Source organism: Coturnix japonica, chromosome 2 (assembly GCF_001577835.2).
Source record: "Coturnix japonica isolate 7356 chromosome 2, Coturnix japonica 2.1, whole genome shotgun sequence".
NCBI lineage: Eukaryota > Metazoa > Chordata > Aves > Galliformes > Phasianidae > Coturnix > Coturnix japonica.
Genome location: NC_029517.1, coordinates 50,202,245 through 50,227,839, shown reverse-complemented (window position 1 = coordinate 50,227,839; position 25,595 = coordinate 50,202,245). Strand labels below are relative to the sequence as shown.

General features: G+C 40.7%; 1 protein-coding gene across 2 annotated transcripts in view; it reads left to right on the top strand.

Annotated features, from left to right (window-relative positions):
* The window catches only part of VWC2 (von Willebrand factor C domain containing 2), a 48,536-nt gene that overhangs the window by 9,180 nt on the left and 13,761 nt on the right, over nt 1–25,595 (top strand). The gene's annotated exons all lie outside the window — the stretch shown is intronic.

Genomic DNA, 25,595 nt, shown 5'->3' with positions numbered 1-25,595 from the left:
TAAATTAGACAGAAAGTCTCTCTACTCCCAGCAAGGGCTTGCATTAGATCAAAGTCTTGGTCTATTTAGAAGAAAAAATTACATGACACACTGGCTCATCACTTATAAAGAAGAAATGATAATTTATTAATAGAAATGAATACTGTGGAATCTCATATTAAATTATATTTTAAATGAAAAACAACATTTGAAAATATTCAGGTAATTTGCAGCCATATATTATTTCTTTAGAATAGGCTGGTTCCGCTGCATTAGCTAAAACAAACTGATTAAATTTGTGAAAAAGCTAGGGGAGGAGAGAATGTGCAGCATGTGCTTTTCAGAAATTCAACAGTAGATGATAAGGGATAGTTAATTGCATTGCAGGAGTTTCATTTGTATGGACATAGAAGTAATTGCTTCCCATCCCTTAATTGGCTGTTAGAACCCTGAAGGAATTTGTTCCCGTCAGTACAGCTCAAGTGTGCTCTGCTTTGGGAGATGAGGACAGGTATTTTGTGAGGCACCAAGGACTAGGAGACTGTTGGCAGGGGTAAGGTCTGTTCTCAGCGCCAGGGATGGAGTTGGAAGCACAATGTGTTACGTCTGCGTGGTCTTTCCCTCTGACTGTCTCCAGAGGTGCTTGCACTGTTCGGAACTCCAAGGACATTCCTGCCAGTACATGTTCTCTTACACTTGTGGTGGAGGCCATCTCCCAGCGGTCACTTGCCTTTGGATTAAGCTGGTGTGACATTGGGGGGCTTGACTTGACTGGTTCCAAAGATCCCTTGATGCATTTCCCAGAAAGGAGGCCTGTTTCAAAAACCATATGTAAACACGCCTTAGTTACAACATGACTGCCTGCTCTCTAAGCACAAAAGCTGGATTACTTGAATTCTGCCTGCAAGCACAGAATGTTCATACCCTCAGCTTCTGAATTCCAAAATTAATTGCATATTCCTTCAGTATACCCAGAAGCTGGCATCACTGACCCAGTTTCAAACCAAGGTGACCAGAGCTGACTGTTTCCAGTGAGCTGTCCTGTCACTTCTGTGCATGTCAGAGAACTGAGAGTGGTTTTCCTTGTTAGCTTTTAGACAAGAAAATAAAGCCATTAACAATAACAGCAAAAAGAAGATGTTTCAAAAGAAGCTTGACTTTTCTGGTTCAACAGACAGCTTTGGTATATTAACGTAAAGAAATTCCTGAGGAATCCTCTCAATTTAAGGAGCTGATTGTGAAAATATCAGGCAGTTTGCTTTCAGAGTTTATTGTAAAGCATGGAATGTGCATAGTTTGCAAGGAACTCTAGTGAATTATTGAATGTTTTTAATTAGATTGGAGCAAAAACCTTCTGAGCAGGAAAGCCTAGCCTGCCTCATCCCGTCATTTTCAAGCCTACTGAAACAAATGCACTGTGAATGTGAGTCAGAGGAAACAATCACAGCATTGTGCTACAGGGTTGATAGCAGCAGATACATCAACAACGTCATGTTAGTAACCCATAGGAGCTCAGGAGATGTACACTTTGCTCAGCCACGTAGCCAATGTGGTGGGAAAGGTAAAACCTGCCTTTCTAGAGAGTCATGGAGAGTGCAAGTGAGGTGACTGCTTTCATGCTCAGTGTCCTACCATAGGTAGAACAAGAAGAGGTAGAAGGTGAAGTTTGGGTTCTGTGTATTGAATAAAATTTGTGCACTATAAATGAGTACAATCTTACTTAGACACTGCTTCAGGTAACCAACAGCAGCAGTAGGAAAACCAAGAAACAAACAAACAAAAAACCCACAAACTTAAATTGCACTTCAGAGAGCTGCACTAAGTAACAAGTGCCCTGTCCTGTTCTCCTTGCTCCTTTGTGGTGCTGGCAGTGCTGTTGCTTCTGTAGAGGCAGACCCTCTTTGCATCAATACCAATATGCTCAGAATCAGGCACGAATGTTTCTACAGCTTATCAGGAGAAAACAATGAAGATAATAAGCGTAGCACTCTTTCTTCATTAGAAAAAGGCTGGGTATTTGTTGCTCGTGGTTCATTTGGGAGGTGGGGGAATGGCTAATACCAAAAGTGAATTATCTTCCTAAATTGCATTACCTTGCTTGTCTGCTCCACTTCTGCTCTCTGTTTGAGCCACAGTAGCTGTGCATAGCTGAACTGAGCCTGCTGTGTGGGAAGTTACAAGAAGGCCTAGACTAAACCAAGGGTCCAGGTGAAACCTGAAAGGGAGTTGCTAGACCAAAAAAAAAACACCAAAAACTTCAAACCATTTTGTTCCAAGGTCCTCAGCAGTTTTTTTTTTTTAGTTTTTTGTTGTTGTTGTTGTTGTTGTTTTGTTGTATGGTTGAAAGGTTACCCCAAATGGAAGGAAACTGGTCCAGATGCTTCCTCAGCACCTACATGTTTGTGCTTGGTGGTGTTTCAGAGGCTTAGGAAGGCTTCTAGATGACAGGTGGGAAGCTTTGTGTGAGGCACTCTCAGAAGTACAACATGGCTTTGCCTCAGTGTGGGACTCAGATCTATTTAAAAATGGTTGAGAATATTTGAGTTGTGGGCTGGAGACCCATCCCACCATAACAAGGCTGAGGGAACTTTCTCCAGGCAGGTACAGGGACACTGTATCATGGCAGTTGGGTGTATGTTCTTCCTGCAGCCCCAGCCTTATACAAGCAGTTGTAAAGCAGAGAAGACACAGAAGTTTAAAAGTCTTAGAGTAATTCTTAGTCCCACTTAAAAAAGGGATCAAATCAGGTGGTCATGGTGATCTTCTGGATGTAATGATAGGATTACAAAGTATCTGTAAAGTCCAGTTGCTAAGATTGAAACAGAACATCATTTTATTAAAAAAGGAGTTTTCATTAAATAATAACCTAGTAAACGAGAAGTCCTTACACCCTAATCCCTGTTCTGTCCATGCTGTATGCACCAGTATGTTTTGTTCCTTTCTGCTGAGTTCAGTTCAGGCACTCAAATGCTTTTATGTGGAGTGGATATTTTTTCTTCCGTGTTTCTGTGATCTTCAGTCACTTAGCAAAAACTTCGGCAGAAACTTTGTGCTTTAATTGGCTGCGTTTCACAAAATGATTTATAATATGGGGCTGTTAACCAGAAAATATTAATGTTTCAGTGGGAAAAACACCATTAAAGTTTCATGAACAGCTGTATGTGATTAAAATTGCCTAGTGAATATGCAGGTAGGTGAAAAACTGTAGCAGAAAATTTGGCAACTGTTTATGGAAAATAAAGAAATGTCACACTTGTTCCTTTATGGTTGCACTGAGCATTTAGAGTGGCTTCAGATCTAGAAGGTGAGGTTAGTAATCTAGTAATAGTAATTTTTATTGCTTCTGTATCTACTGTTAACGAAATGGCAAGGAAATCAGTCTGAGTCATATTATTTCAAGGGGTTCCTTTAACACTAATGTCTCTCTCTGCTTCTCATTTTTTCCTCTTTACTCTGGAAGGTTGATGGCTACACAAGCCACATTTGGTTCCAGTGGAGAATTTGCAGGATTTATTTGTTAGGTCATTAGTTTTTTCTTGTGGATCAGACCTGGTGTAATGCGCATGGATTACCGCTACAGAGTGGATGGAACAAATTCTTTTCCCAAATCAGTGTAGTCCTTGTTGATTTCAATTATATATGTGTATTCCCTCACTGCAAGAAGGACATTGAGGCCATGGAGTGTGCCCAGAGAAGGGCAACAAAGGGAGAGGTCTGGAGCACAAGTCTGACGGGGAATGGCTGAGGTAGCTGGGATTGTTCAGTCTGGAGGGGGCTCAGGGAGACCTTATCGCTCTCTATGACTGCCTGAAGGGAGGTTATGGTGAGGTGGGGGTTGGCCTCTTCTCCCATATAACTAGCAATAGGACGAGAAGGAATGGCCTCAAGTTGTGCCAGGGAAGGTTTGGGTTGGATGGATATTAGGAAAAATGTCTTCTCAGAAAGAGTGGTGAGGTGTTGGAACAGGCTGCCCAGTGAGATGAGGGCATCACCGTCCTTGGAGGTTTTCAGGAAAGGTGTAGTGGATGTGGCACTGAGGGATATGGGTTAGCAGGCATGGTGGTCATTAGTTAACGGCTGGACTAGATGATCTTAGTGGTCTTTTCTAATCTCGATGATTCTATGCATGTACATGCAGTGAGATCCATTGTTGACTCTGGTATTTTCATGTTGACCTAGCTAAGTAGTTGAAGATGCTGTAATTGTCCCAGAGTGTATTTCATCAGTGTGTATGTTACAGTGGCATGCAAAGCATTTGGTTTATTTAACGATAGACAGTTATCAGAGGATGAGAAGGATCTGTCTGAAGACATGGCAAAATTATCCAGTTATACTGAGCCTTAATCTATTAGCAGAACAAATCTCTATATATTGTATATATATTTATTGCATAAAAGTACCATGCATATACTTTTCTTTGTTGTTGTTTTTATCACTAAGAAGCCAAAAAGCTTTCAAGTGGGAGTTCTGCTGTTGACAGGCAACAATAACTGTGCCTGAGTATATAGCTTACTATCATTTTGCTCAGACATGTGAGGGCAATCGTTATACTAATGCTTAAAAGTAGTGCATATATACTAAGGCAGGAGGATGCAGAGTAGCCTATTAAAATATTAAGGCAGTGTATCCTATAGGTTTTCCAGAACTCTGCAATATTTTCTCATTACAGACTGCTGCAGTGAGCTTGAGCAGCTCTTCTTCAGCAGCCAGTTTTTTCTCTCTTCACTTGATGCTGCAGGCTTAGCTGCTGTATTACTGCTGTATTCTGCCCTGTCAGTCATCCATGACAGCTGCTGGCAGGGACTGCTTCTTTGCTGTGGGTTAAACAAGTTGGTGAGGAAGTGTGCATAGAGCTGAGTGGCAGGGAGAGTCCTAGGGGAACAAGCTGTGCACTCCTCCCAGTGCAGTCAGGACCCTGCTTCAGTGTGTCATGGCTCCTTCAGAGATATTTAGCTTCAGCTCCAGGGGCAGAAAAATAAAAATGTTCCCTTTGTCAATACAAAAAAACAAAAAACAAACAAACAAACAAACAAAAAAAACCCACAAAAAAAGCATCTGATATTCTTGGGGGCATGGAGGAGGAGAAAAACTTCTATGACAAATTACATGTATTATATATATATATATATACACATACATACTTCACATTGCTCTCCTTGTGTACCTACTATCTTGTATAGTCCTAGATGTGTTTCAGACAGAACAGTGCCTTCATGGTAATATCCACCGAGATACTGCAGTAAGCAGCGTGTTATCGCTTGATCTGTTGTGTCTGACAGCTTCTCTTTCACACAGAGGCACACTGGGGGATTTTTTGTTTTCCAGTGAAACGAGCATCCCATCTTCCCTTATAACGAAGTCATCAGTTACTTTTGGTTTTTTAAAACAGCTTTTCACATAAGAATTGTTTGAGTTTGTGTTACAGTGTAATTTGCACATACATATGGAGTCCTGTAGTAAGGTGTTGTGGTATATTATACTGGCAGTGCATCTCTCTGATAAGCAATACGCTCAAAATCTCCTTTTACCTCTCAATTCAGTGTAATTTTCGGTGCTTATTTTTCTACAGGTGGTTAGGGTGTAAGGGTTAAGGAAGATGTAAATTGATTTGAATGACTTATTGCCTAGTGGAAGCTGATTTTGTTTGACCGAGGTTTCCAGACTTTGTTTGTTAATGCTTTTCTATTCTCTCATTTGTTTTGTGCCCCCAAGGTGGCCTTTCCACACAGGGCGGCCTTGCTAATCTGAGTGCTGCCCTAACTCCTTGCAGCTCCTCCTCCTTTGGGATGTCTTCAGTTTTAATAGAGCATGACAGCAATCTCAGAAATTTGTTTCCAGTCCTGTTTAAACTTCAGTTGTAGATGAAGCACAGATCTGATGGAGAACAGGAGCATTTTTTTCCTTTCCTGACAGTATGTTGACCACGGGCTGACTTGCATGGCTCTTCACATGTTTGGAACAGGACTCTGAATGAAGAGGAGTAATGGGTTCTTGCCCAAGAGGCTGAAAGCCTCTATATTTTTATTAATATTTGTAAAATCACAGTACTTGCTAATTTTAGTCTCGTGGCTGTAAATGGCATCTTACTGTTTCAAACCACTGCAGTGTGGAACTCCCCTACGTTGTGTGCTGTGAGAGTCCTGAATTAAGTCCCTGACAATTACCTTTGCCCAGCAGGTCAACCATCTTTATCAACTGGAGATTCAAATGCTGCCCTAATTTAAAACCTTGGGTTTTAAGTTAGAAGCAGGTTTCACTTCGTGAACCCTTAGATTGTTTCCACGCAGTTCCAATTATCCATGCAGTTTTGCTTCCTTGAGCACATTCAACTGTGTAGCTGCTATTAAAAATACAAACAGAAAATAACAGTTTTTAAATAATTCCTTTACCAGCACAGTTACCATCATGCTTAGCATTCCAAAGATGACTGGCAACCAAACTTATTGATTTCTGTTTTCATTTAGGAAAATGTTTTAAATAGAGGGATGATTTTCCACCAGAAAAACTTCATTTTCTTCTAAACACCCTTCTGGGAAGTCTTGAGCCTTTTCTTCTGTTCTGGTAGCCCTTGGATGGGAGTAATTCTGGCTTGTGTAAAATTCCATGTGTTAAAATCAGTCTTCAGGGTGAAAAGTATTCTTCTCCTCTTGACCCCTGCTTGTTTCTTGTGCTGTTGGATCACACTGCTGTTGCCTTGTGGCTTTAGGTGACACTACTTTGAAGCACTTGCAAGAAGGCCCTCCGCAAGTCCTGCTGTTCAGACAATACAATATCAGAGAAGCGTCTTTTCACTTCAGGCTCACATAATGTGTCATTTATTTCTTTTGTTTTCCTGTGGAACTGATCAGGTGCAGTAGTGGCAGGAAAGAGAACAAGCAATACATTGTAGCAGGGTTTGAAATCCTATCTGGTGAATAGCCTCAAATAAGGAACATGTATATCCAAGTTGCTTTGGGACGTCTTTTGTATGAAATATTTAGTTAGAACGAGTCCTGTCTTTTCTCAAAGGTAGTTCTGCAGGACTGTGGTGTTAATTGCTTTTCTCAGAAAAAACAAAGTTGTTACTTCCTTTGCTCCAAAAGCATTCGCATTCCTTTTTGATAATACTAACTCAAACTCTATGGTCTAAAGCCCTGTGGAACATTTTGAGATCAGAATGGAAATCACAGGTTAAGCTGGGCAATTGAGGAGGAGATATGCAGTTAATGAGTCCAATTAAAGATAGAACACAAAGAGGGAGTCGTGACTGTTAATGATACTTTATGAAGCTGAGTAATGAGACAGCACAATGGTAAATGTAATTGACCATACCCATATGTCAGGTAGTGAGAGAAATTGCTTGGGAATTTTGATGACCGCTTATTAAAATTTCTGCCAAAGGGTTTTAGTTAAATATCAATGTGAAATGCTTTCTGTAAACATCTGTCAGGCTTCATTAAGAAAAGCTTGCATTTGTTAAAAGTCCGCTGTTACACAAAGACCGGTTCCTCCCACCTGACTTGTCTAGTGCTACGCATTTGCTGAGCACTTAGCAAGAAGAGGTTGCAGAATTACAGAGAAGAGCAGCAAGAAAGCTTTGAAGCCCACTGAAATTTCCCTTGAGATAATAGGTTAGGGCTCTGGTATTCTTAGCGCTTGAATCAGATTCTGCAGGGTTAAGTGCTGTACTGAGGGAAGGGCATGATACCAGTAAACATCTTCTGTATTCATAAGGCAAAACCAAGAAAGGAGCAAGAAAATCAGAAGTTGTCATTCATACTAAGGTCTTTAGTGCACCATGTAATTAACCCATGTAACACGCTGCACAAGATGGTTCTGATACATCGTTTCCTAGCATTAAAATAAAGATCAGATCTTTGATAAGAGGAATAAAATACCAGACTTAATCCAGTAAATGGATTACAGTGAAACTCCTTGGAGTTATATACTGTAGTCTGGAAGAAACCTGGTTATAGAAGTTCTTTTTTGCATGAGCAGAATTCAGTGTTAGTGTTTCATCCTGCTGCCCACGTCTTAGAATTCCCTTTTTGAACTCTTTTCAAAGCACACCGCAGAAGAAGGGCTAGGCTACTTTGACTTTAGCCCAGCCAAATGTATCCTGGAAGTATGCTTATCTTCTGGCTAAGGCAAACAACAAACCTAATTAAGAAATCTTCAGAACAGTAGCAATCCATCTCCCACACAGCTGTTGTACAACCATTTTGATGTGGGCTGGGACACAATAGCACCATCTGAAATTACGCTTTCAAGTTACTCAGTACATGCAGATGATGGAGAGAAGAACTAATGAGGATGCCTTTTGGCATGTTCTGCTTTCAGCTATTCTGTGAAGCTGTGTTTAAATGGCCTAAAGACAGGTCACCCGTGAATTGCTTGTATAACAGCCATTCACGCTAAGATGGTAGTGCTTGGTCAAAGCTCTCTGTAGTTGCAGTTTGTGTGTGTTTAAAGCAGTCTTTGGAAGGGTTAATTAAATAAAAATAGGCCTCAAAAGCGAAAAGAAAAAAAAAGATAGCAGTTTATGGAGTTATTTGTTGTGTCAGTGCAATAGAGAAATGTGCCACCCTGCAATGGATAGCTAATTATTTTCCTGCCATGGCAGCTTGCTAACCTGATATATTGCTAATGAACAAATTAGATGGAGGCTTGGCAGCCACTAACGTGAGCAAATGATTGTTTTTAAGACCCATTCCCTGATGCTGAGGTCCAAGCGAAGTAAAGATTATGACAACTTTCAAAGACCATTCTGCATCTGTTATTTAGTGCATCACTCTCTCTCTTGTATCCCATAGGTATTTATATCTAATTATCCATGTGCATCCCTAAGCACTCCTACATACAGCTGGAACACATCAGAAAATCTCATTACCTGGTTTGTAGCCTAAACATTCAATCTGCAGGCTCACTGTTTGTGTCACTGTGTTTAAATAAGGGATGTTTCCCTCCTGGCGGCATGGCCGTCATGTTCTGTTGGGATCAGGTGAGCTGCCAGCACATGGGAGACTGCTAACATATGCGTGATGGAAGAAATGGGGTCTTTGTGTGCTGCCTGACCTGGTGACAAGCACACCTTCTTGGAGTGTACCACCTATGTGCCAGCGATACTTGAAAATAACCTGTTTTCTTGCTGGCAGTTTATCAGCAGAGGACTTTTACCTGTTGTACAGTTTTCACTTGTCACAAGTGATGTTAATATAAATGAAGTTTGTGTAATCCAGAATTTATAAATTGAATTTACAGAATTATGAAATTACAGAAAATGAACTTGTAGATTCAGATGGCATAAAACTTGCTCATGTTTACCCCAAGTTGGGAATATATACCAAGGTTCTTCTTGCCCTTTGTGGTCCAGCCTCATGACTTAAGTACATCCTTTATGTGTGCATACATATACGTGTTATTAGTGCATATGCTACAGGGGCCTCTAAGACACCATGCTTAATGAGAGCACTTCCCAATTCAAGCTACCTCTCGGAACACCTCCCTGCAAGGGTCGTCGCTCCCATACGTTGCCTCTCAGAGTGCAAAGACAATGAGTTATGTTGTGTACTGGAGCTGTATCTTCCTCAAGGCTTTCTTTTACCTTAGTAAATGGAGGGCACTGAGAAGGCAGTTACTGAACATCTTCTTTGCTTCAGTCTTTACTGCTAAGACTGCTCCTTGGGAATCCCAGACCCTGGAGATGAGAGAGAGTCTGAGGAAAGGAAGACTTCCCCTTGGTTGAGGAGGATCTGGTCAGAGATTGTCTAGGCAAACTCAATGCACACAAATCCATGGGCCCCAATGGGATGCACCCATGAGTGCTGAGGGAGCTGGCAGAAATGATTGCCAAGCCTCTCTCTGTCATCTTTGAAAGGATATGGAGGAGAGGTGACTGGGGACAGGAGGAAAGCCCATGTTACTCCAGTCTTCAGAAAGAGCAAGGAGGAGGAGGAGCTCTGAAACTGCATGCCAGTTAGTCTCACCTTTGTTCATAGGAACACAGTGGAACAGCTTATTCTAGATGTCATCTCCAAGCAATTGGAAGAGAAGAAGGTTATTGGAAGTAGTCAATATGGATTCACCAAGGAGAAAACGTGTTCATCCAACCTGGTATCCTTCTGTGAAATCATGACTGTTTGGGTTGATATGGGGAGAGCAGGGGATGTTGCCTACCTTAATTTCCGTGAGGGTTTTGATACTGTCTCTCATAACTTCCTCATAGGTAAGCTTAGAAAGTGTAGTTCAGAAATGAAATAGATGCGTGGGCAGAATACCTGCCCCTGTGAGTTCATTGACCATTGGCCATTGCACCCTCATTTTACATTACAAGCCCTGAAATGAGAAAGAGCATTTTGTTTGGATGTCTGAAAATGTGGGCAGTTGTCACAACATCAAGTATGCTTAGCTTATGTTGCAATACATTTGTCACAAGGCTTGAATTGTTCAGTTTGTAGTTTCCTTTTTGTCTGTTTTATAAATGAAAGCGGAGATCTGGATTTAATTGGACATGGTACATCACCCATAGTTCTCCCTTGTCTGTAGCTCATGTACCTGAATTCGAGATATATCTTTAGCTTCATGTTGTTGGAAGTGGGAGTGGAACTGTGGAATCACCTAGTCATCTAGATTGGAAAAGGCCTTTGAGATCATGAAATCCAGCCATCAATGTGACCTAATGAGTCTCCTCAGATGCAAGATTCAGCTCTGCCTAACTACTCCATAAGAAACTAAATTCCCATCTCTTGACACTAGAGGTCAGTGTTAAAGTAATTTTAAGGTCAAATCTCTTTTTACGTTGTAGCAGATGGTCTATAAACACAGACAGACTTTGGGTGGCTGTGGCCCAGGTGGGATGAGAATGTGACACAGCTCTGCATAGGTGGCAGGAGGGCATTGGGGAAACTTTTATGAACACGCTTTTCAGGAAGCTTAGCATTAGTGTTGTAAATGCTTTAATCCCATGAATTCTTTGTCTGTGGAGTGTGATGTTGCTGGACTGTCTACTGTGAAATCTATTACAGTATTTAGTGTCTTCCAGCAAGCGGGTATTGATGGATACTGCTGCTGAGAAAAAAAATAGTGTGCTAATGAGAGCATGGGAATTGTGTTAAGTAGATAAAATAGAGAGTTTAAGTAGTTTGATTGAAACATTTCATACAGCCTTGCACTCCTTGTAGTTTTAATACAGTGATTGCTAATTTACCTCTACATAAATCACAAGATGATTCGATCTGTTACCTTCTTTCTCTCTCTCTCCTCATTTCCCTGCTTAATAATTAAACTCTGTGTTCCTTTCTAAATCTGTAGATTAATTCATTAGCAGGAATCCAACTGAATAGCAGATAAAATCATGTTCAGCCAGGGGATTGAAAAGAGAATAAGATACAGATACTGTTATGGTACTGTTGAGATTTGTTGCTCCTTACATGTTGGTAGCTGGGTGATTTCTATATGTGTGAGTGCACGTTGTGTGGAGTCAAAGACATAAAACTGCCTTACCAAAGCCCTGACTGTAACTTTGGCATGGTCACTTCAATCACTTTGGAATATCCCAACCAAAAAAAATAATGGCATTTCAAAGTCAGAGCTTGCTATGAGTTGAAATTATCTGAATGTTTAGGGAGTTTTATTTTCATTTTCTGAAAACGTGTGTGTCTTGTTAAAATAAGGACTAGCTTTTGATGCATGATTTTCCTTGTGGAAGTAGCTTGTATAGATACAAATCTCAAATAACAAGATGGATCTGTTTATGCAGGAATGCTTGGTGGATGGCCAAGTGGAACAGTGTGTGTTGGGATGTGTAATGTGGATAATCTAACTTTCTGGCTCCCTGAGAATGCCAGGCCTCAGGGATACAGGAGAAACACTGCCAGTCTCTACAGCTCAGTGAGCCAGCTCTAATCTCCTTGGGAGGGATGGGACTCTTGAGGAGTTGCTGTTATCTTCTGCCTGTGAACTTCTTCCAGAGTTGCTTGTCTTTGGGGTTGTGATATGTGCTTTGTTCATAACAGATTGTGCTTGGCAATAATTGGAACTCTGTCTAATCCTTTCTCTTTTAGGATATATTGGCTAGGAAATGAATTATATGACATGAAAATGCCTGGAAAATAACAGAGTAGTCTCCTGTGGACGTGATTCTTCATCAGTGTGTGTCTGAACATTGAGATACACACTGAGGAAGGAAAAATAGATGGTGCAGGAAGGAAGGAAAGCTCCGCTTGATTTCGGGGAATCTGTGGTGTCTCATGCGGCCTTTGTAATTGTGAAATAATGAACTTATTTTCAAACAGAAGATTAATAGATTATATTTGCCTTTATGATTGAAGATAAAATAGCATGATTTAAATGGGTGTCATGCCTTCCATTTATAAAAGGTGAAACAATGACATTTGCATTTTGTGCTGTCTCAAAGCCTTTACTTCCCCAAAATTATTTTACTGTGACAAACCAGCCTCAGTGATAATTAAAGAGAGAATAGCTTAGCATAAATGCATGTATATGTGCTTTCAACATTTTCATAGAAAGGCAGCTGAGTAGTTCACAGCAGTGAACTCTTGCTGCTGTTTTCCATAGGGAAAATTCCAGAAATACTGAAGAAAACCCAAAACTGAGTGTTCAAGCTCTAGCAAGATGTACCTGCTAAGACACTGTGAGTCAGTATAGATGGATTTCCTTGGATTATTTGGCAGTTTCTCAACATGACACAGATTTATTCAGTCAGCTTCCCTTTCTGGGGTGTTTTTATTAGGAAGGTCAATGATCTGTCTGTGTCTAATTATCCCATCTGGCTACTGCGCTTAAGGCACACAAGTTTCCTGCAGCTCATGTGCACAAACGTAGTTAGCATGTTATTATTTAGCTCCGACTTCTCAGCTGAGCTGAAAGGTGTCTGCTGACAGCTACATTTCTAAGGTAGCCTGGGGTATGGGTCTTGAAAAGGACTTGGGTTTGCACCTCCAACATTATGGATAAAGCTTCTTCTGCTGCTCTGCTGTCATGACTGTCATTTTCATCATTGCTTTTGTACTTACTTTATTGTCTCAGAGGAAAAGCAGCATGTTGAAGTTTCCAAAAAGTTTTCTTTACATTCTTCTGATAGCACAAAAATATTAGGTGTTTTCAGAAAGGCCTGCATCATACAGAATCATGAAGCTGGTCTTGTCTATTTGAAGTCTTCATGTAGAGCTTCATGATTACAGGTATGTGGTCATCTCACAATCTCCAAGGCAGTGCAGGCTCACAGTGCTCTGTAACACATGGAAGAGGAGAGGAACATGGGTAGAGGAGGAATGATGTCTACGGTCATGCATGTGCAGGATGTGGATGAAGAAGGAAGAATGTTAACTTTCAAGTTAGATAATAGCATGCAAATTGCTGACGTTTTCCATTTTTCTTAGATCATCCATGCCTGCCAGAATTGATATGGATTACAGACAGGCAGTATATTTAAAGTTCCACCAGCTTTATATGCAAAACTGAAATCTTCTGAGACATTGTTAATGAAGCTGCTCAGTCATATGCAACCATATAGATAGATACTTTAAGATACCAGTTTCCATGCTTTGTAATCATATTTCAACTCTTCAAAATAACATATTTTTTACTGTAAAATGTTGTAGATAAATCTCTGAGTTTGGTCAAATCCACATGTCTGTTACCTGCTGTTAAGCTCTTTCTTGAGTGGCACTTGACAAAACAGTACTGTGTAAAAGGTGACGATCAAACTGATAAAAATCCAGTTTTCTTTGTTTAACCAGGAGCAGGTGTGTAGTCTTTGTATTTCCTCTGTGATCTCTGAGACCACTGGCAGGACTGAGATAGGTCTGCAGGTCTCAGGTTTGTACCTTGATTTCTGTCACAGGCTGTTTTCCCAATGGTAGAAACTATTATCTGTTAGCAGAAGCTGTGCTAAACAGTGATAAAGACTGCATATGCTAGAACTATAAAATAAAATATTATTGTATCCCAGGCTTGTGCCTAGGTATATTCAGGTTTATATTTTTAATGCTGTAATGAAGAAGATGTATCTCAAAGGAAAAGCTTGGGTATTTTCCCCCCTTTCTGTCTAGACTAATTTCATAAAAGAACAAAACAGCAGTTACAGAGAGCGCTTTCTAGAGAGTGCTAGTCTTTGTCTAGTCCTTGTAATGTCTGTGTTTGCAAATAGACAGACTTGCTAGTACTGGAAGCACATCTCTTCTGGTCTGTAATGACCATAGCAGTATTTTTCTAATATAATCAATGAAATGTGAAATTTTTCAATAAAAGCTCTGATTTAGGGATTAGTGATTTAGAGAAAAAAAAACAAACAACAAACAAACAACAAACAAACAGCAAATGGAAGTTATAGGAATGTGGATAAAAAGAGAAGAATGAAGAGGAAGAAGGAGTGGAGAAGGAATCAACAGAGGGAGAAGCAGGCTATGACACAGTGAAGAAAAATGCTGCGTGGCAATACCAACGTTCTCGCTTGTAGTCTAATATATTCTTTATGTGTAAGGGAAGAGAATGTATTCAGGCACAGTGTCAAGTGGAGATGTCTGCAAGTCAGGAATTGGAGACTGTGAGGTGTGGAAAGCAGAGCAGTGGTGGCCATGTATCATGCAGAGTCTCTGTGCCTTCTTGACTGGCTATAACCCTGCAGGGCAGAGCAGAGCAAATTGCCTGGTGCATGCTGCACTGTATGAGCACACATCCAGCTCACTGTTTTAATCATCATCAACAAAGTCATCCATCAGTGTCTCTAAACTTTCTTCCTCGGGTAGGAGCTAAGTGGCCATTTTATGATGTACTTATTGAGATTTTATATGCATATGATGGTGGCTTCCATCACAGCATGGTTCTGTTGCTTTGGCTGGAAAATTTCATCTAAAATGTATGAAACAAAGTGGGGCCTTGGCACTGCCAAGTGTTTATTAAAAAAAAAAAAAGAAAGAAGAATTTGATGGTACATATCTGTAATCAGTAATCTGTAATCCAGGGGCACAGGAGTATTCCAGAAATAGAGCTATTAGATGAAGATTCATTGCTATAAATATATTTTTAATTAGTTATTGCCTTTAGTCATAATAGATTTTTCATGAACTTGAAGCTAATTGTGAGCAGCAGAGGGATTTAAGGAACTCAGAAGTGAAATCACTCAATTTTAAGTTGTTTTTCCAGGGTGCGCAGACATGATGATGTTTTTCAAGGTTGGCATAATGTGTCAGTTCTGAAGTCTGTAAAGATACCATCTTGTTTTTCCTAAGTACAAGAGCCATATGGATATTGTTCCTTTTTAGAAGAGTGGAAGGAGATGAGAAAGCTCTAAGATGCAGTCCTACCTGTGCAGTAAAAATTCCTCTATCATTCTCAAAACCTGCAATGTATTTTATGCACTTAAAGCTTTTAGTGGCTGAGGCAAGCATCAAATTCACAGAACAGTCATAGGGCTGCCCAGTACATGTCACTCTTATCTCTGTGCTCTTTTGTTTGAGGCCAGGCTGTGATGCCCAGTTCTGTTTGCCAGAGAGTTGGTGTCAGCTGGAAAAAAACGTATGAGGTTGGGGAGTTACTTACTTTTTCTTCCTCTTTCATCTTAAGGAAACATTGCAGGTTGCAACGTGAAAATGTGAAGCTTTGGCAGTGGTAACAGACTCACTGTTTGGGTAAAAAGATTCCCTCCCAGCTGCATTTGTGTCAGCTTATGTCTATGTATGAGTGCTTCAGAATGAGTTCCCCAGGTCAGGGGATGCATCATGACTCCTTCTCAGTGCTTCCTTCCTCAATCCACGTGGTCACAAAAGTTTGTTTCTGTTGTCAGTAGTAGTAAAGACACTGAATGTGGGAGCCTGGGAGTAGAATAGGTAATAATGATTAAATCAATGAAGAAAGAGAAGCAAAGCCTTAATCTTACAGGTTTGCAGTCAAAATATCTATTTGTCATAGGGTGTGTGCTGCAGTTTTTTGTGAAGGTCTCAGTACCACAGTTCCCAAATCCTGAATGCCTCTGCAATCCTGTACACACTGTACAACTATCTCTTGTACACTCTGATTTCCTCACCCTGACATGTCACATCTTATAGCCACAAAACTAGGCGATTTGGCTACCACTGACAAACATGTCAAGTATGGATGGAAAATTCCCAATCATGGTTATTATTAATGAATGGTGCAGTTCAGGACAGTATATTAGTGATCCTGCATCAACATGTAGTTTGAAAGTACTGAAGAAAACTGAGGATATCATCAAACATTAATCTAGAGGCTTGGCCAGTTGGTGAAGGAAGGAGTCTTCAGGATACCTTTAAATGTAATTGTTATTCACTAAAATGCTTACTTCAGTTTAATAAGTTTGCTTATGTGATTTTACCTTGAATTTCCTTAATTGCTTACATTAGAACAATAAAGAAGGTGTAAATGTGGAAGTAAATCAGGCAGTTTTTCTGATGTGTTTATTAATAATATGTCTATGCAGGGATATATCAGTGCCATCAGTATTGCCTTGCTGTCTATTGATTTTTTTGAAGGGACAAAAAAAAGTGTAAAAGCTATTGTTAGATGAGGATTTACATCCAAATGAAGCTAAAGTGTCTCTTGGGTTGTTTTTTTATGTAACCTTAATTGCCAGTCATCTGACTCACTGGTTTGAACTGTAGCTGGGCTAGATTTGGGTCATTGCCTGTTTTTAGTGTTTTCAACGTAGAGCAGGTGTTGAGTTGTGCGTTCAGTTATAACTATTTATTGTCTACTTCTGCTCTAAGAAATTACAAATTACTGGAGAAATGAAATTGCCACTGTCACAACCTTACAGATGTTGCTGCACAGCTGCAAGAAAGGGAGGAGTTCTTTGATCTGTGTATAGACATGTAGATACAACTCTAGAGTCTTGAGCTATCAAGTCTGATTTGGTTCTGTTTCACAGTCTGTGGTTATGCAGTCCTAACACATTGAAACAACGATAGGCTGTTTTCTGAAGTTATTTCTGGTTGAAAAGGAAATAAAAGAAAAAACATAGACAAAACCAGCAAGACAGTACAACAGCACTGCAGCAGGATCCTCATCTAGAACACAGTCTCCTGTTGATACTCAAAATCAATATCAGCAGTTGCATTTCACTACGGGAAAAATTGAGGCCACTCGTGGCATTGTGTATTACACTCACTTTCCAGAAAAATAAAGTTGTGTTATTTTGTGCCTATTTGTTGAACAGTACAGTAGCATAGAAAATTAACTGTGAAGTAAGATGTCAAGCAGCTGCTTATATCTTAAGTAAATAAATATACAAATGTACGGAGAGTGGGAGAAGGAGGAGGATGAAATAAGAAGTCTGCAGATACCAACTTGCTGTGTGAAAGTGCTCCATAATTTAGTACTCCCTAGTGCTGAACATTTCCAATATTCAGAAGGTCTCTTTTAAAGCCTACAGGTTTAAGCCTGTACTGAGTTGTTGTCTTACCTGATAACAACTGATTTTGAATTTGTCAGACCATAGGAGACAGCAGTATCTTTCAGGGCCTTCCAAGCTGAGATGGTGGGAGTGGCTTTGAATGGTTTAATGGAGAAGTTCCTGCACCCTTTGAGCAAGGCTTCACATTCCCTCGGGTGCTGCGCAGTCTTCTCGAAGACATTCAGACCTCTCAGTTCCCTATCTTTGGCTTGCAGTTTTCCATACTTTCCAATCTTCTGCTCACCCAGGCGGTAGAAACCACATATTTGAGAACTAAGAGAAAGGGAAGGAGGGGGGTGTAGGGATTTTGGGGTGCAGAACAACGGACAGTGCCCAAGGTGAGCACATTCAGGACCTAGCATTTTTCCTGGCTTGATGGCTGGTGCCGCTGAGCTGATAAAAAGCAGGCCACAGTGAAAATTAGAATGGCTGTGTTTCAGGGAAGAAAGCCAGGCTCACCCGCGGTGCCCGCTTGCCAGGTGCAGGAAATAAAGAATCTACTGCCATGCTGGAGCTGAGCCAGTCTGGCTTTCTGGGTTGAGCGGGACATGGATGCAGTGCTAGGAAGCTTCACGCACTTGTGGAAGTGTGTCATCTGTAAAATACCTGGTGATTTAATGGATATGTATTAGTACGTCACAGTATGATGGTTGGGTGTAGTTCAAGCCAACCGGTACTTCAGTCAACTGAAACTTTGCTAGCATTGGGTGGAAGTCAGCAGGACCGAACTGATGATGGAGTCAGAATCATTTAGGTTGGAAAAGGGCATTAAGATCACCAAGCCCAACCATCAACCATTAATTGCTAAAGCACTTAACGTCTTAATTGCCAGCTCTGTGAGTGTGAATATGCACCTGAAGTAAATACCTCTCCACTGCCTTCCTTGGATGTGCTGTTCCTATCGTATCACCACAACACTAATAGAGGATATAGACTAAGTGAGTGGGAGGCTTCATTGCAGTTCTTGTGCTCCAGAAGCTCAACGGCAACATACTGTTTGAGCAGGTGATATCACTTACCCCGTCTCTTGGCTTCTACATTCATATTCAGCATCCTTTGTAATATCTGAGTGATGTTTTTCGCACTCACAGCATATGCATCTAGGAGAATCGTCACACCGGAGTTGTTTGTCACTTTCTCTGTGAATGGAATTAATCTTTGGATTACTGATAATTAGAGGATATGTTGATTCATTTGTCTGTGCTGTGAAGCTAATGATTGTTGAAAAAGGCAATGGAGTGGCCTCTGAGTGAATGAGGAGGGGTTACCACTGCAGGGATTGTGCCCCCAGCAGCAGGTTTAGGATTTTACATCTCTCCTTGCTGCATATTTAATATAATTTAAAATAAAAAGGAACATTGAATGGAGAGGGACAGAGGGGAAAACAAAATGTAAATGTGAATGTGATTAAAGTGAAAAATCTGTTAAAAAGTGTGCAGTCTTTGATGTCTCGGTTGTTTAGATCACATAGCATTAACAATGGGATTAAAAACATGTTCATTCTAAACATTGTATCTCAACCATTCCCAGCACTTTCACGTTGGAGTCAGTTAAGGAGCTTTAATGATAATGACCCAATTATTTTTAAGGCTTGGTAGTAAACATACCATGTCGACATTTTAAGGGTTTGAATTAATGATTTCAACTGTAAAACCTGGTAAGAGCTACTGTAAGAAATAAGAACTGTGAAACTCCGTTGGCTGGCCACACTTAATTATTACAACAGGAAGCATTACTTAGAAGCCTGTGAATTATTATTTCTTTATTTGCAGCTGTCTTTGAGTGGCATTGCTGTGTTCAAATCCTGTGTGAAAATCACAGTTGAAGTGGTTTAAACATTAGTAAATAATTTTCAGTCTTTCAGAAGCGAGTAACCACAAACCGGTGTTTCACTACACAGACTGTGATCACAGTTGCACTACTCTTTTATTTCCTTCAATTTGATTATTAGAGTACATGTGATGGTTTGCCTTTAAAGGAGATAAGGGAATTATACTGTTCACTTCATAATTAGTGTAAGATGACCACAGACTCCACTAGTATTTTTTTAGGGATGGTAGTGATGCTCAGTAGCATCACAGGCATCACTTAAGACACCATCTCTTCTGTAGTAGTTGTCCATAAGCACACACCCAATGGTAATAATGCTCTGAACCAGTTTATCCCTTCTCTTGAGATCTGAGGAGCAAACTGGTTGCTGCCATGAAACTCCGCTCTCATCCCAGCTGCCTGCCAGGGCAGCTCAAGGAAATCCTGAGCCAGATATAGGAGATGCTGCCACAATTCTGAAGGATTTGCTACTCCTTGAAACAGCTGTCAAAAGGCCATTTCTTTTCTCTTCTTGGCAAATGCTTTAGTGAAGGGGCTAAAGAAGTAAGAACAGGTTTGTCTAAATTGTCTTCCTGTTACTCACTCAGATGCAGTTGGTTTTGTTCCAGTATGACATAGTCTGCGTGGAGGTAGCCAACATTCCCAAGCTAGAGAAAATGTAGTCTGCACTTCTGCACTCATTTAAGTTATTCAGTAAAGGTCCTGAAACTCCTGTTTTTGTGGGCCTTTCTGAACAAACCAAACAAGCAAACCAAGAACAAGCTGTAATAAGACCTACAACCTTGAATTTCATCTTGCAGAGTAAAAATTGTCTTCTACTTTCCTTTGCTGTGGGTTTTCATCCAAGATGAACCAATGCCATTCAACACCAGACCAAGTACTAAGCTAGCATTGAGGATAGATGCCTGTGATGGAGCTGAGCTCACCTGCAGTAATGACTGCAGTAAACAGTGAAGAGCTGGTAGCCTGGAGTCTGGTGTTCCTCTTCTCCACCTCATTATGGACAGTTAGCATGCATGTATGCCTGTTGCATATGTGTGTTAGGATTGTTTTCCATTGATTCTAGAGAAGCACTGTACACAACACCTCAATCTTGGCAATCATGTAAAAGAAGAAATTACTTTCACTGACAGTGTTCTGTTTCCCAGTATACTGTAATATTTTAGCTGTGTACATATGTTTTCTCTCTGATTTATAGAATACCATTTTTATGGATAACAGCTTTGAAATATCATGGAGAAACTAAATAATTCTTTAATGGGTTTGACAAGAGTAGATACAAACTTCAATTCAAAAGCTCCAGACTTCTTTTGAATCCACTGAATTCCTAGTCTTCCTTTTATTGTATAGCTATCCATCTGCAACTTGCTGATCCTGGCAGCAAAACCTTGTGTTGCAGTGGGCGTTTCCAGCTGTCACTTTCCTTCTCCTGTATGCTGAGTGAGGCAATCTTCATATGGCAAAGAGTCAGTTAGTTTTTGCTTTGGCACGGTAATGTTAGTTTGGAAACAGTCAGTGTTAATTGGTAACAGTTACGTGATTTTAGGGATGTGGAGGTGGCACATGAATTCCTGACGTTTCTGGAAGAGAGGAGTAAAAGCACTGTGTGCATTCACACACACACAAAGGAATACGTTCACCAACAAACATCTGTCCAAATATTTTGAGTTCCCAGCTTTCTTTGCCTGCAAGTGCATTTACCAGGTGTCACATCAAAAAGACCTGTCAGCGCTGTGCAAGCTTTCAACCCATACATTAACTAATTGTTAATCTGTGCTTACATTGTGTTGCATGTTCTGAATTTCTTGTGCGCCGGAAAAGTTCCATCATTACTGAGCCCCCACAGAATGCCATATGTGTCAGCATTTAGCACTAATAGCGTTGGCTTCAATCTGTTTGGAGGTTGAAGAAGAAGCAAAGTCATTTGTTTGTGATGGGGAGGTTATTTGAGAAGCTGGGTTGTCTTTTGTTTGCCAGAAGCAAAGAAACTAACCAAAGACTTGAAAAAATTGCTCTTCAGAGTCTATCTATTGCTAGTTTGGTTGGGATTGCTTTCATTGATCCACATGCTCATGGTCCTTTGGTAAATATTGATGAGGCTGTTATTTTTTTCCTCTGTTGTAACCTGCAGCTATATGCTCCATGTGAATGTTTTTGCTCCATCCTGTATCTTAAGTCATTAAAAAAAATCTCCTTTTAACATTATGCGAGCTCAAAGATGCTTTGCACTTTCATGTAGAGCTGATAACTGGAGACAATCTATAAATTTAATGGTAACGCTACTATCCAAATCAGTTTTATCAATAATTTTGATATATAGTCTTGTAAGGTTTTTAGTAGGGCTTGTCCCTGGCCTGTAATTGGACTCATGAAGCTTAAGGGATGTGACGTTGTTTCAGGCATGTTAGTGCTCGTCTCCTCATCCTCCAGTCTTTCTCTCTTCATCCTTCCAACAGCCCATTCTTGTATATAGTCAACTGCTAGAACCGCTTGGCATCTGTGCCTGCTTGCACCATCTCCCAGGTTCAGCAGGAACTGAAAATCAAATGCCCATCTAGTCCAGCATGTGCAGAGATGAGGTCCTGGGCGACTACTATTTTTCCCCATAAGCCTCTGTCCATCTTTATAGAATCTAGTACTGTCTAATGTAGTTTCTATACCCAGTATAAAGCTCTCATGGGAAGGGGGAGCGATCTTGCAAGAGCTTCAGAAAGAGAAAGTTTGTTTCTCACTGCACATTTTCACATTTAGTTCGGATTCTTCCAGCTGTGCCTGGCACAGCAGTTACTGTGATCTCAAGCCTTGCTCTTTCTTTCAGAGGCAGTGGTCACTGGGGTGGACTGCAGGATGCCTCTGGTGCATGTAGTTCCCTGAGGAACTTTCAGCTGTTTTTACTGGAGACTTATATTTCAGTCTGCTTCAGAAGATGTTTCAGCAATGTTTTCAAGTTGTTTTCAGAAATATTTCCAGCTGCCGATCTGGTCATCACATGTTTCATGCTGATCCATTTCAAAGCCTGATCCAATTGTTCCTCCAAATTATCTCCTGACACAAAACAAGTGTCTCTGCATCACACGTTTCCCACTGTGCCCTGCTGTGTGCCTGTGATTGATGAGAAATACTTATTTCATGTACAAGTAGGCATCTTTCCAGCTAGCCAGTTTGTCCCCATCAGGCTGGCGTCTTCACTTCTTTTCCATTTACAAAGTTGCTGTTTGTATGCTAAAAGTTTAGGCCTGCCTTCAAAAAGGAAATACTTAAATTCTAGCCTGTATGGGCATTCATATATATATGAAAATATATATATGCTTTTTGACGTGATCCTCTGTCTATGTGTACATGTGCACATCACCTTAGCACAGAAACAACCAGAGAAGATACGTGTATTATTTAGGACTGATCTTCTTATTGAACTGGGCTTTGGGTGTGGTAATGTTCTCTCTTAGTGGCACATTTGAATGTCCAGTGTATTCTCAGCAATGCAAAGCCTATGTAGAAGGTAGTGTTATGTAAACTGAATGACCCTATGCTCCTTAGCTATTCTACGGTAGATCATGCTTTTGGCTGGTAGATGCAGAATTTATCTGATATGGTTTATTGAAAATGCAAGTTTCAAATACATATATAAATTACTATATCTATGTTAAGCAGCAATATGCATTCCTATTTGCATGGGATCCATGGCATGCCACACGTGTAGCTCTGGCCTGGTTGATCATAGAACTTGATCCTTTGGATGCAGCATACTGCACAGCAGTATGTAAGCTGCAGCTATCATTAATAGATCACAGAGCAAAAGGTTTCAGTCTTCCTGCTGTTAAAGCAGCAAAGTAAAATCCTACACAGAAAATAACACACCCTTGGAGGGATCTCTGGAAGTTTAGACCACTGGGGAAGACAGATTCAGCATAACATGATGGTTTCCCAACCTCTCAGACCCTTGGGATTTACAGTATAAAGCCATTCTGTGTAAGAGCTTCAAAAGGTCTTGTATGGCAGCAGGCATTAAAATACGGACTTATTTGAGAGGCATACAGGATGAGCTGAGGCAATGCAGAAAGGCACTGGTTCTGCTGTATGTTTGTGTATATTTTCAGCTTGTATAAACCGTACCTAGAAAAAAATTTCCTCAACATATCAAATTATACTTGAAGCTGATGTTTTAAAATACCTTTTCTATTCTTACACTATTCTATTCTTATACTCGCAAGCATGCTAAGAAGTTGTATAAATGCTGCAAAGTCCTGTTTGTGATATTGCAACAAGAATATTGAGTATGGAATGATGTGTAACAGTCATTTTGATGATTTATGCCATTAAATATGGGGCGGTTGCATTTTCTTCTTTGTGTCAGTCAGCATCTGCCTGTAGAGCTTTGGGTGGTACAGGTTCTTGAACATTCAGTAACCCCAGTTTTGTGTTCCCAATGGCTTTTGGTGGTCTGAAATGTGAAGGTGCCTGTGGCTCTGTTCATTCAGTTATGCGGTTATGGCCAGAAGAAGATGGAAATACTGCTCTGACAATGAACTTACTTTATTGCAAATTAAAGACGATCCTCTTCTTAAAGAATTAATGCTTGGATGAAATAGTTTTAGGCTCTATTATTAATACTATTTTCACTTTTTTTCCCTTCTTTTATGGGTTAGTGAATCTGCCTCCTCTCACAGATAGATAGATATAAACTTGTGGTGGGGTACCTAACAGGTTTAATAACCCCCCTGCAAAGTTGAGGTTTTGTGACAGAAGTGGTCAGATGACAGCTTCTCTGGGCTGCAGCTTTGCAGCAGCAGCTGGTATTTGCTTGAAGAAGAAACTGATAGTGAAGTCTCATCTCAAGGCCTTACCCTCCAAAAAATAACAAAGTCCTGGTGCGACTGCCACTCCTTCAGAAACCAATGCAGGCTTATCAGATTTATCTAGTTCATACTAAAATTATAGAGGTACTCAACACAAGGTGTCCATTCTCCTAGATACCTGCTGCAGAAAACTGCTGAGCTCCCCACTGCTGTGTGCCCTTGTTTCACCTCAGAGAGATTCTACCCCCTCCATCCAGCCTGCAGCGATTGTTCCCATTTTACAGACTCAAGGCATAAAGCTGACATCCCTGGTCTCTCGTACAGACTCATAGCAAAGAAAAGGAACTGATTTTGCTCACATACCTACATCCTCTGCTTGTGTATCATTGCTTTGTACATTAAAAGCAGAAGTTTGGCTACGTAAACCTTCCATCTTTAAATATCTGAAAAAATACCCTAAAAGCCTTGAAAACTTGCTCTTTTTGTTGTTGTTTTACTAAAAAACTTCCCAAATCCTTCACCAGCTGAGCACAACTTTTCCAAGCCAAAAGTCTGGAAAATATGTGGGGTTCTCCCCAGCCTTAAGAACTTGCTAATTAGTATGTTCTGAAGCATTTTTCTGCACAGGGGAGCAATCCTTATCTCCTTCAGACAGTTTTACAACAGTTCTGTAATGCCTTTGCAGTTTGTGGCAGTTTGGGATGTAAGAAAGGGAAAAACAGGTGAAGTATGTCTCAGCCTGCTGCTCAGGTCCTCTACTTCACAGGTATCTCAAGGCTCTATTGCTGTACAACAGATGGGCTCCTGCAGCTGTGTCAGAAATCAGGAGGGGCTGAGGGTGAGAAAGAGACAGAATGACAGGAAGAGGATCAGACTGTACGAGGAGAGACGGAGAGAGGAGGTCAAATGCAATGACAACTGAGCTGTTCAGTCACGTTCATTTTATTTTACAAAACACACTTATGTAGAAGACAGAAAAATTGGGTACCAGATAATATTGTGTGCATGTGGTGACTGGGAGATTTGTGTAGCCAGAAAAATTACGAAAGCAAGGTGGCACTGAGGACTGCGATGCAAATAGCCCTGACATTGAGGTGGGCTTGAGAAAACTTGCTTTGATTTGAGGTGCTCATGCCCCCTCTGATACCTGGAGGAAGAAAGCGTGTTCTTCAGTGTGTTTGATTTATATTAGATGAACTCTTTTGAAGTGTTTCTAGTGCCTGGGCCTAGTTTGGGAGCATAAGGACATGCAGGTTTCAGCTTAGGAGCACGGCAGCCCTTGCACCTGGTTGGTCCTTCAGACTGGGCTGCAAGCATTGCTGGCCAGCACGTCCCAAAAGGGCCTTGGGTGAGACCCCTGGGGGAGGCCAACCTTCTCTCTTCCCTGGAGTGAGTAATGGGAGATTCAAAGGCAGAAGCCTTTGGAGTGCCTTGCAGTGCCAACTGCATTCAGGATGCTTTCTTAATGGAAATGTGCCCTTTTGCTCCCAGGTATTTTCTTTATCATTAAAGGAGGCGGCTTTCTGGAAAATATAAATACCTCTAGCATGTGGACAATTTGTGTTTCAAAATGATAAGAA